The sequence below is a fragment of the Anabrus simplex genome, chromosome 2 (genome assembly GCF_040414725.1).
Source record: "Anabrus simplex isolate iqAnaSimp1 chromosome 2, ASM4041472v1, whole genome shotgun sequence".
Lineage (NCBI taxonomy): Eukaryota > Metazoa > Arthropoda > Insecta > Orthoptera > Tettigoniidae > Anabrus > Anabrus simplex.
This window is the reverse complement of record NC_090266.1, coordinates 1,012,663,386-1,012,676,043: the sequence shown is the minus strand read 5'-3', so window position 1 is coordinate 1,012,676,043 and position 12,658 is coordinate 1,012,663,386.

Below are 12,658 nucleotides of genomic sequence, written 5' to 3'. Positions count from 1 at the left end.
GGGTGCGAACTGAGTCGCACATGTGGATTTGGTCCTCTTTTACGGCCGGATGACCTTCCTGCCGCAACACTATATGGAGGGATATAATCACTATTGCGTGTTTCTGTGGTGGTTGTTAGTGTGGTATGCTGTCTGGATATAATGAGGAGGGTGTGGAATGGACACTTACACCCAGTCCCCGAGCCAGAAGAATTAATCAGAAGCGATTCAAATTCCCGACCCGGCCAGGAATCGAACCCGGGACCCTCTCAACCGAAGGCCAGTACGCTGAGCATTAAGCCAACGAGTCGGACCTAGCTTCGAAAGATTATCACATGTTAAAGAGAATCTGCCATTACCTTGAGCTGGTGGACCTCACGAAGATGGATAAGGCGGCCCCCGCCTTCGTTACGAACACACTCTAGATTTGAGCGATCAGTAAGATAACCTGGCCCGAAAAGTTCAAATTTTTATAACAGAGGGGAAGTTTCCAGAAAAATCTGGGCCAAAGCCCTGACACAAAAATAAATATCAAAATGTTATCATTGGTGAATATATGAATGTACATAATTTCTGATTGGCAGTGCCTTAAGTTGGCGGGAAGAGATAGAATTACTGATAACTTTTGAACATCAAACAACAAACACTAAACATTCCTGTTTAGGACACCCCCACATACAAAATTACACTTGAATTTTAATATCATTCTTTATTTCATTGAGTCTTTAGATAGTTTATTCCCTTTTGACCCTAAAATATTATGCGGATTGAATGACAAAACCAGCTAACAAATAAATAATGGCGAAGTTGCCAAATTATACGAAACCTGACATTTACGTTATGTAACAAAATAACTTAGACTAAAGCAATAATTGGCAGAGTTGGCAAAATATGGCAATCTACATTTGCAAGCACAAACCCTGGCTTTGGTCCACATTCTCATTGCGTAAGTCGCTTAGTCTGATATTACGTTATACCACTCCCGACCGATTCTGACAACACAATGCATTCTGCTGAGTGCGCTGTCCTTCCTACTGCTGCCTCTACGCTGTCCTCATTACCATTTTAACATCTGTCCACTTGTGCACTTACACAACTACTTTTTATCTCTATACCACATTCTTACCTTGAATTTTCATCTTCACCCCGGAGGGTACAACCTAAGTTGATAGTAGGGACGTCTGTCGAAAAATGTCCAAACATATTGTACTAGTACTGTAGTTCCAAAGTATATGTTACAGAGTGCCTTATACAAGGCGCTAGTTTTAAACGTACGGAGCGGGTGTACCTCCGGTACTGACCTCCACCCCCTAAAATCTATCCGCATGTGACACAGGTTTGATATTTTACGTTTTATAAACATTTGAAGTTGTAATTTATAGTCAGACAATTTCTCGATTAAAATTCAATTGTAAGTAATTAAGCCATGAACAAGTCTTGAAGGGTTCATTAATCCGTAGTAGACCGGAAAGTACAGTTGAAGTTTGACGGCAAGAACGGCCGCCACTGCCGATACCCGGTCGGGTTCCCCCGGACCCCCAAGTACCCTCAGATTCATCTCTCCCCGCTACCTTGAGAGAGGTAGCCATGGTGATGGTCGCTACCGACCAGATATTGAAACACTGCCCCATGATGAAGTAGGCGGTTGTGGTACCGCACCTCACCCCTTGCCGGTAAGGGTGCTGCTCCAGTACGCCGTTATGCAGGAAACTGGACCAGAGTGGGGTGGGCCCTTACCCCACGCCAGCATCACTCGTCAGATGTTGTAACTCGGCCGCAGATAACAATTAGGGCACTGAAACAATAATTTGCAGGGCGATAGTAAGTTTATTAAAGAGAGAGGGAGTTGGTTCATATTTGACTTGGCGGTGTAGATAAGGCGGGCGGCATCGATGAAGAGTGTGTGTAATACGGCTCGGTTTTGGAGGCGAGGCAAGGTAATGGCAGCCGGGCAACGGAGGAAAACAATCTTATTAGAGAGGAAGGTTTGTACACAGGTGGAACAATGAAAGTTAATACACTAGATGTATATTAGGGGGGCAGAAGGCCTCCACTTTTCAATTTACTATTTATATTATTAATTTTAAGATTCTAATCTGTTAAGGAAGGAAATATATCTACTTCTTCGCTGCCATAACTTAGCGGTCTATACTGCAAAAACAGAGATTTGATACCCATTTTATTTGAGATAATTGCACACTAAATATTCCTTCAATGGCTGGATTGATCACCAAAAGTGTGACCGGTGTTAAGAAATCCAAAATAATACATGGCCCGTGAAATCTGGCGGCAAGCTTGCCTGCAGGTACGAAAATCTTAACCATGACCTGATCTCCGACCTTTAAATTAGTGGCCCTCTGTCCACGAGCATATCTCTCCTTAACCTTTTCATGAGAGGCCTTAAGGTTACTCTTAGCCTTCTTCCACAGGTTCCTGATATGATCGGGATCTATTGTCTCTGGCAATATCTCAATTGATGGACCAAAAATTAGACAACGGCGTCTTGGGAAATAACTTAAACATGAGAGAGGCAGGAGTGAACTTGTGGGACTCATGAACAGCCGAATTTAAAGCAAAGGGTAACCAATGCAGAGAAGTATCCCATCTATAATGATCTTCATGATGAAAAGCTATCAAAGCAGATCGAAAATTGCGATTGACACGACCATTCAGAGATGGTTGAGGGTAATAAGCAGAGGTAGTGACATGTGGTATGGATAAATCAAAACAGAATTTTCGGAATAAATTAGATGTAAGTGCCATAGCGTTATCGGAAACTATATATTGACAAGTACCAAAAGAAGCAAAGTTAATATTAAGGCAAGAAATTGTACACTGAGCGCTTGCCAACTTAGTCGGAAATAACCATGAAAATCTAGTGAAGCCATCTACACACAAGGATGAATTTATTCCTGTTCCCCTTAAATTGAGGGAAGGGTCCGACGTAGTCTACATACAAACGCTCCATAGGGGGAGAAGCCTGATGTGATAACAATGGCCCTAGCTTAGTAGACAAGTTTGGCTTACTGAGCAAACAATGTTTACATACTTTAACCATTCATCTAATTTCGCCGTCCATTCTCTTCCAGACAAACATTTCTCTGATTTTCTCTCTGGTCTTGAAGATGCCTAAATGCCCCCTAATGGGGTCTGATGACTGTCTTTGAAGATCATGGGCACAAGAACAGCTGGAGGAATTACTTTCATCTTCTGATCGTGCCCCCAAGTGTAGCCCAGAACCGCATTCCTCAGCACATAAGGGACAACACGTTTCCCATAAGGAAGGGTTTTCATTATAGGATCTACCAGTTGATATTTCTCGATGTCACGAAATAACATAAGGACATCAGTAAGAATAGCACTAACTCAAGAATGTATGGAAATGGAAGGAACAGTCCTCCTGTTCAATGGACAACATAAGGCATAGTCCATCTGCGAGCACATTCTCTGATCCTCTAATGTGTCGCACGTCGAATTGAAGGACAGAAATACGGATAGCCCAACGAGGCCTAGCTAAAACCCAACATAAAGCCTGATTGTCAGTTTCCAATCTAAATTTAACATGCTCCAGTAAAGGCGGGACTTCTCCAATGCAAACAAGACTTCTAGTCCTTTTAACCCATAGATGGACTACTTGGCTTCTTGAGCCGATAAGGTCCTAGACGCATAGGCAATAGGCCGCCTTCCTAGTTGAGTTTCTTGAAGAAGGAGAGCAGCAACAGCAGATGAAGAGAAATCGGTTTGAACTATGAATTTATTACAGAAATCTGGCATGGCTAATACTGGGGCGTTACAAAGAGCTAACTTGAGATCTTCAAACGCAGCTTGCTGCGATGGCCCCCATTCGAACTTGACACCTTTCCTACGAAGTAGATTTAGGGGAACCACCCTATCAGCGAAGTTGGGAATACATTTCCTGAAGAAATTCACAATGCCTATGAATCTGGCGATTCCTTTGGCGTCCTTAGGCGGCTTCAACTCCCGAATAGCCTGCGTTCTGGAATGGTCGATGGCAACACCAGCGGGCGACAAAATATGCCCTAAGAATGACATAGAAGGCTCGGCAAACTCTACCTTAGATAACTTAACTGTCAATCCAGCCTTACGAAAGCGATTTGGGACTTCCTTAATATGATCTAAGGGTTCTTGAAAGGATTCAGAAAACACCACGACATCTTCAAAATGGTAAAGATATTCAAAGTTGATGTCGGAGAAGACCTTATCCAGCAGTCTCGTTAAAACCGCCGCCCGGGTGGGGAGCCCAAAAGGTACGCGGTTGTATTAATAGATATTCCGGTCGGTAGCGAAAGCCGTCAGATATTTGGATTCTTCCGCCATAGGAATCTGATTATACGTTTGGTTGAGATCTAAGATGGTAAAGAACTTAGCCATACGAAACCATGAAAAACGTGAATGACCGGGCGAGTTGGCCGTGCGCGTAGAGGCGTGCGGCTGTGAGCTTGCATCCGGGAGATAGTAGGTTCGAATCCCACTATCGGCAGCCCTGAAAATGGTTTTCCGTGGTTTCCCATTTTCACACCAGGCAAATGCTGGGGCTGTACCTTAATTAAGGCCACGGCCGCTTCATCCAACTCCTAGGCCTTTCCTATCCCATCGTCGCCATAAGACCTATCTGTGTCAGCGCGACGTAAAGCCCCTAGCAAAAAAAAAAACATGAAGATAAGGATGGGGCACTGATTGTATTGCAACCTTATGGTTTAATACTCTGTGATCGATGACAGGCCGGAAATCACCTTGAGGTTTCGGTACAAGAAGAATGGGTGATGAATACGCCGCCTTGATTGTCGAATAATATCGTCCTTTAACATGTGATCGATGATCTCCTTAAGAACCTTCACTTTAGGTGGAGATAGCCCATATGGTCGAAATCTTAGAGGAACTGAATTCGTTACCTCAAACTTCGATCAAGTCAGTGACAAAAAGGGTTTCCGAAAATACGTCAGGAAAAGACTGACATAACCTTCGAATGCTTTCATTCTGGTCCTCGTGTAGATAACCACGATATAACGACATCTCACTCTGGGTAGGCAAAATAGACGAATATGGAGCAGGACTACATTTTAAAAGGGGAGTATTAACGTTACTATTAAATTTGAATGTGCATGACTTGCTCCGAAGATCGAGCACAAGACCAGAATGCGACATGAAATCAGCCTCCACCCCCCCCCCCCTCATATTTGTGGGAAAGACAATTGTTCAGCAAGAAACAGCTTAATTTTCCATATGATTTTCGCAATGCGGATCTTAGCACAAATGAAGCCTCAAATTTCTAAATGAAGAACCTTTAATAGAAGACAAACAATAGTCTGGATATTTACAACAAGCTTTCAATTTAGAGTACAACTTCTCGGAAATAATGGATCTTACTCTGCCTGGATCTAATAGCGCAGTGACAGGTTCATTTTTACCTCAATTATAAGAAATGTCACAAATCCTGGGATTTCAGAAGTAATTCTGAGGCATTCCCTTGGGCCTTCAAATGATAAATTAGAGGAAGTTTCTTCCTTGAAGGATTCAATGCCGAATTTAACGTGGGCTGAGCCTCGGGAAGTTGAACATGGTGACTCCGTCGATGACGCTAGTCACTTCCTATCGCCTATGTTAATGGAGGCAGCACCAGAAGGTGAACAGAAAGGTGTGGTGTTAGCTGAAGTACAATTTTTGGCTAGATGGGAAAACGACCCGCACTTAAAACAACTTTGGGACGGACCTGCTCCGTTCCTAGTTCCACTACATTTTACCAAGTAACACTTATTCCGAAGGTGTTCTGTCGATCCGCAAGCATAACACTTGCGCGGAGGGAAGGTTCGGCGAAGTGGTGGCCGAGAACTGTTAAATGGCGGAGGGGGCTCCCTGGCGACTCGCAAGTTGTCAGCGTACCTCACTTCCTCGGCTGACACTGCCATTGCCTCAAATTAGGAAAAGGTGTGAGGTCGAGAAGAAAAACAAAAGTACGTCCTAAATGATGGAGAAATTGCTTCGACAATGGTTTGCACAATTTGACTTTCGAGAAAATGTAGAGCGAATACCCTAATATAGAACTTTATGTCTTGAATGAAATCGGCAAAATTCTCTTCCAACCTCTGTGCTCGGAAGTAGTACTTCTCTATTAAAGAGGACGTGGCTCTAGCCGGAATGAAGTTTACCAACAGGTAGGCATAGGAGTCTTCCGTCGAAGATCTATCAACTATTGATTTCACGATTTTGTCCGAGACGACACCTACAGAATAGGGGTAAATTATTTGGAGAATTTGTGAGTGAGACAGAGCAAATACCAAATCATAATCTTGCAATTAGACTAGGATCTTTGAAATAAAATTACATCGTTATTTGAATTAATCGAAAATTTGGATATTCGTTTAACCAACATGGCTAAGTGCTCTGGCAAGCTGCAAAAACCTGGAGAAATAATAGGGGACGGCGTAGAAGGTTGAGAGGGTTCAAACACTGCATTACTGATAAAGAAGGCTGGAAGTTGTTTTAAATGATCAGACACTTATTCCGCTGGGGCAGACTTTATTTGGGTAACTGCCGACTTTCTACTCTCAGCAGGTCTACTAGAGTCCTCTTCCAGTCAAGTTTGCAGTTTTAACATTGTCACTTTTAGCTCTAGCGGTCCCGGATAATTTACTAACCCTGTTAGACATGTCGAAAAATTGTTCCAATACATTACTAGCTTTCTTAGCATGCTCATCCTTCAAATTCAGAGACAACAGGTTCCTAGCCCTATTGTAAAAATGGAAGAGTCTAGCTTGAACGCACTGAAGTTGATTAGTGGAAGGAATACTTACTTCAAAGAAACTAACAATAGAAGCTAGCTCGGTGGTATTATCAGCAATATTAGACAGAGCCTCATCAATATCTTTCTCCCAATATACCGGGATACAAATGGGAAATTGTAAGGATCCATTAAGTTTGGCAATATCTGCAGCAAACTTGTCACCAGAATGGACCTTCCTAATTAGGAGTTCATAAATTAATTCCTCATTGTGCAGGTACCCAAGTACAAGGACTTCACGAGGACTAGACATAGTGATAGAAAACCTGACAAAATTAGGAAAAATCCAGCAACCAAAAAAAAACTTTTTAGAGTTCGGTGTTGATTTCTATGAGGTGCCGTCAAAAGGGGTTTTATCCAGACTCTTTTATCGACGCTCTGCTGCCACTTGTTACGGAGATATTCTGGAGAGCAGAGGTGAAAGAAGGTGCGGGCGTGAATGGGTGGATATCAAACACTCAGAAGATTAATTTAAAAATTTCAAAATTGGCTGTTTTGTTTCCTTTCTTAATCTTTCCCTTTTAAATTAATACTTTGCCAGTAAAATCACAAAATCAGGTACAATTTCAGCTCGTGAGCTTGAAGGACAATCTAGAATAATCAGATAACAATTTTACAGGTTTAGCTTGAAGCTCCCAATTACAAATGTTACTTGAGCACTACTGCTCCATTCAATCAACAGTCAAAGAGACGGATCCCCCAATATTTACGGGCTTGTGGCCCGACGTTACACAGGCTATGCCTATACTACGGAGGTCACTAATTGGAGAAAAATATTTAAGTTGCAGAAATTTCAAGATAGATTTTTAAGGTTACAAAATTATAGTCACCTCGAGGTCAAGTGGAGGGGGAATACAAGAGGGTACCTCACTCTCTATTCCCTAATTTCGGTTGCGTTCTTTTCACTTGTTTGAAATTTACACTAAAAGTTATAAATTTACATTTTACATTACTAAAGATTTGAAACTTACCCCTCGAACCAGCTTTGAAAGACTATCACTTGTTAAACACGATCTGCCATTACCTTGAGGTGGTGACCTCTCGAAGATGGATGAGGCAGCCCCCGCCTCCGTTACGAACGCACTCTAGTCTCGAGCGTTCGCTAAGGCAACCTGGTCCGAAAAGGGCCAACTTTTACACCAGAGGGGGAGGTTCCAGTAAGCTCTTGGCCAAGGCCCTGACACATCCCCAATTCTCATTGGATAATCAAATAAATATCAAATTTCTATCAGTGGTGAAAAAATAAGTGTACAAAATTTCTGATTGGCCAACGCGTTATGTTGGCGAGAAGGTATAGAGGTGTTGATAACTTTTGAAAATCACAAAACAAACGCCAAACATTTCAGTTTAGGAAACATTAACATACAAAAATACTCCTTGAATTTTAATAGTTCATCTTCACCCCAAAGGGCACAACATAAGTTGATAGAGACATCTCTCGAAAAGTGTCCAAACTTCTTGCACTAGTAGTTTCAAATCTTATTTTACAGGGGGCCTTATACAAGGCGCTAGTTTTAAACGTACGGAGAGGGTGTACCTCCGGTACAGTTACAACTAAAATTTGTTCAATGTCGCTCCTAATCAGTTAGATTTTAAGGGGACGGTGGGATAGGAAAGGCTAGAATTGGAAAGGAAGTGGCCGTGGCCTTAATTAAAATACAGCACCAGCATTTTCCTGGTGTGAAATATGGAAACCACAGCAAATCATCTTCAGGGCTGACGACAGTTGGATTTGAACCAACTATCTCCCGAATGCAAACTCATAGTCGCGCGAGCATAACCACACGACCAACTCGCTCGGTAGAAAAAAGAATAGTGTCAGGCGGTGAGAAATACAGTAGCTCGACCCCTTAAGAGGACCGAGAGCTTCGGGCGGATGAGTGCTCTCAAGTGGAGTGTTGGTCCCCTCAGTCTAGAAAATGAAAATGGAACCCATCAAGCATCGTACGTCCCCAGGTTATAGACGGCTGCAGTAGGTGTCTGTACTCCATGCTAGGAGCGGCTTAATCATCTGCTAGCGGCAGCTGTTAAATGGCTTTGGGAGTGTCGAACCCATTGTAATTAAAGCCTAAAATGCGTGCAGATATGGGGACCGCTCGGAAAATGCTAGCGCACACCCTGCAGGTGACATGCAATACTCCGTGTCCTAGGGTAGCTGTGAGAAGTGGGTGACCTATCCTAATCGGGGCAGTCAACATTTCAGCCCTAACAGACAATATAGAAGAGCAGGTGGAGCTCATGAAAGAGAAGGACACAGCCATCCTTGGTCTTATTGAGGGCCGATTACTTAGATGTTAATCCCCTTTAAACAACAAGCAAGGTCTTACCGAAACAAAATGGAGAATGAGAGGGGAAATAAAACTGAAAGAAGGGAACAGGCTGTTGTAAAGAGGAGAACAGGATGCACTAGACGGAAATAATTTACATGCCGATGTCTACGACATGGAGAGTCACATGGACCTTTCTCCGCCCCCTAAAAATCCGACTACTTCTCTAACCATAGAATTGATCAAGGCTGCAGGACCAGTGGACTAGTTCACTAACAGAATACTCAATAGTATATGGAGAGAGAAAAAGTGCCCGAAGATAAGGAAAATTTGGAATGTCAGTTACAAGAGAAACAATTTGTATTCAGAAGTGGAAAATCAACAACGGAATCCATTTTCATTCCGAAGCTGATCATGTAAAAGAGCTGCGAATATGTAAAGGATATAGTAATGGCTTTTATGGATTTAGAGAATTCATACGACAGCATCCCCAGAAGAAAAGTTTTGGAAAGCCTGGCACACACGGGTACTGGCAAGGAAATAATAACAATGATGAAAGCAACATATGATAACTGTTGCAGCAGTGTGAAGGCAACAGTGGACAGGAGGGAATGGTTTTGGAATTCGCAATGGGCTAAAGCAAGGGAAGTGGTCGTCATGATGGTGATGGATGACATCGTGATGGCAGCACGAGAACATTATAGAGGGGTAAGAATTAATGCATGGATGTTTGCTGATGATGATTTGATCTGGGGACAAGATGAGGAGGAGGTTCAAAAACACCTTAATGTACTGAACGGAAGGGTTCAACAATGGGGATATAGGATCAATGACAAGGAAAACAAAGGTGATGGGTGGAGGAAATAAAGAAGGAAAAGGGGCTATCAAAATTGGAGGCAAGCAACTGGAAATAGTATAACACCTCAAATACTTGGGAAGTGAACTGAAAGAAAATTGAAGACTGTATATGGAGGTATACAGCTAGGGAGTGCCGTTTTACTACCAGGTATGCAGACTGATATGGAACAAACATGTACCAATGAAAGCTAAAGGAGTAATGTACAAAGGATATAACTTGCCTATAATGACATACGTTGCAGTGACCCGGAGGTGTGAGGGTACTGTGAAATGAAATTCCTGAGGAGTAATGTACAGGAGACAAGGAGGGATAGAGTGTGAAATGAAGACAAGAAAAAGAGCTACAGTAAGTGTACAAAAACTGTTGGTCTGGTTCATGAGAAACCTTTATGCGTTCAAAGAGACAAGTAACATACCTAGGAAAACTTTTCCGTACATTTATTAGAAGTACGCAAAATCCTCATGATTTATGCTCTCTGCCAAACAGATTAGAGTGCATGTAGGATGCCGGTAGTTGTTACGTAGAAATGAAAAGTTTAATACAGTGTTGCATCGACTCATGACCTATACCACAACAACAACACCACACTTGGGGAATGTAGGGAGCAGCTCGTGCACTGATGGGATTTCTTGGGAGCGGCGATATACTGCATGAATCAAGATAGTAAACATCTGACATCTGACTTTGGCGTCTGTCACGTTGATGTCGGTCACTTTGACATCTTTCAATTTCACACCTTTCAGTGTTTATGTGAATTTCAGCGCGAAGTTTGAAATTTGATAGGTGTCACGACCACGTGCATATTAATTTGAGTTCCTTAGGAGGGTGGTAGTTCTAAGATAATAAACAGAGAGCGTGTCGGGCTTAACATGGCTCTTCTTTTAGTTTGACAACAACGTAAACATGCGAAGTGATAGTTTAACTACGTATTTTTAATATGTTTAAACGGTCAGTTCATGTTGCTGGAGAGATGGTTGATGGTGTTCTTTTTCAATTTTTTTACAGGTAGATACTTATTATAAGAGAGGAAGTGGGAGTACTGCCCTCGCTACTAGAGCACGCGCTAGAAAGACTGTTTGGACCGCTCATTTTGTATTTGTTGTCAGGTAGAGATTTGTTAAGCAGGGTGAGCGAAAGTGCTGCTCACGCTACACAGATCTAAATCAGCGTGTGCTTTGAAACATAAGATGACAGAGAACATGGCATACCATGACCTCGGTGTTTTGGCATGCGGTGATCATGTGGGCACAGTCATAACTAAAGCTGATCTTCATGACTAACTCTCCAAGCGAAGATGAGATCTCAACGTTTAGACATGCAGTGATCATGTTGGCACGGTCATGTATGGGCGGTAGCCAAAGCTCATCTTTACGCGTGACTCTCCGACCGAGTTAGAACTGGTTCGAAACCGGTCACCTGTTATTTTGATGACAAGGACGCTCAATTCCTGATCTAAACACATGAGTTTATAGGCTTGAATACTAGGGACTTCTAGTAGGTCACAGTTGTTTTAGAACACCCAGGGACCGAACCCTCGTGTTCAGAAAACACTCGAGCACCGACTATCCAGTAGTATCTGAACCCTCTGCCTGAACTTTCACGTGTAGCTTCTGACTGAGTTATTGAGCTGGTACGAACCTAGTCGTCGTATTGTGTTTAGAACACATAATTTGTGCTTAAGACATTCGAACTCTAAAGACCTCTACGCAGGCTATTCTAGCCTTCAGAACGCTCTGAGATCGAAGCCTTTTGTCCAGAACAGTCTGTCAAAGTGCGAAGGTCTACAAGAGTGTGTTGTTTTGTTACGTAACTTGTGGAAACAAAAGTTGAACTCTCCCGAACGACTCCAAGCTGGGTTATAGGGCTAGTTCGAATATTATAATGCGTTTAAACTTCCATTTCTCGCGTGTACTTGGTTTTTATATATTTTTGAAACCCACCATCCTATGCTGGACATGCTGTGTGTTTGTTATCAAAAGAACTCTCGGGGTCGATCTGCACTCTATCAGCCATCTGAAGAATTCAATCACATGCGCACGTGGTCGTGACAATGGTCAAAACTTTCAAACTACACTCTCAAATGGATGTGGTCTGCGCTCTGATTCAATGCAGTCTTTGGCGACGTCAAAACTCACATTATTTTATGCGCTGCTCTCTAAATTACCTAGGTATCCAATATACGCCGAAGGAGCAGCAGATCGCATGCAGTGTGTCCTCGAGACGGACCGCCGACTGCTGGAACCCAGCGGCTCTCATCCAACGTCTGGGAGGAATCCAGGGACGGCTGAGGAACTGACGAATGCTTACCGGCCAGCGGTTGGCAATTTTTATAGGGGGAAAGTTAGCCCTCTCCCCAGCATATAAAACATAACCGGTCACTGACATGATCCTCATAGGGTCTATGAGGTTAGGTGTGGATTGTCACGTTAAAACGCACGCGTGGTCTGTGACGTTTGTATGTCAAAGTGGCAGATAACAAATTGACAGACGTCGAAGTCAGATGTCAGATTACCACTATCATGACTTATTCAATCTACCGCCAATCTCAAAACTCTCATCAGAGCATGTGCTTCCCTCTAAATTCCCCAGAAATAAAAAACCCGAAGGAGCAGCAGTTCATCTGCAGTCTGTCCTCAAGACGGACTACCGATTGCTGGATCCCACCAGTTCCGCTCCCACGTCTGGGAGAATGGGAGTGCGGGGGAACATGTGAATGCACACCAGCCAGCGGATGGCAATTTTTTATGGGAGAGG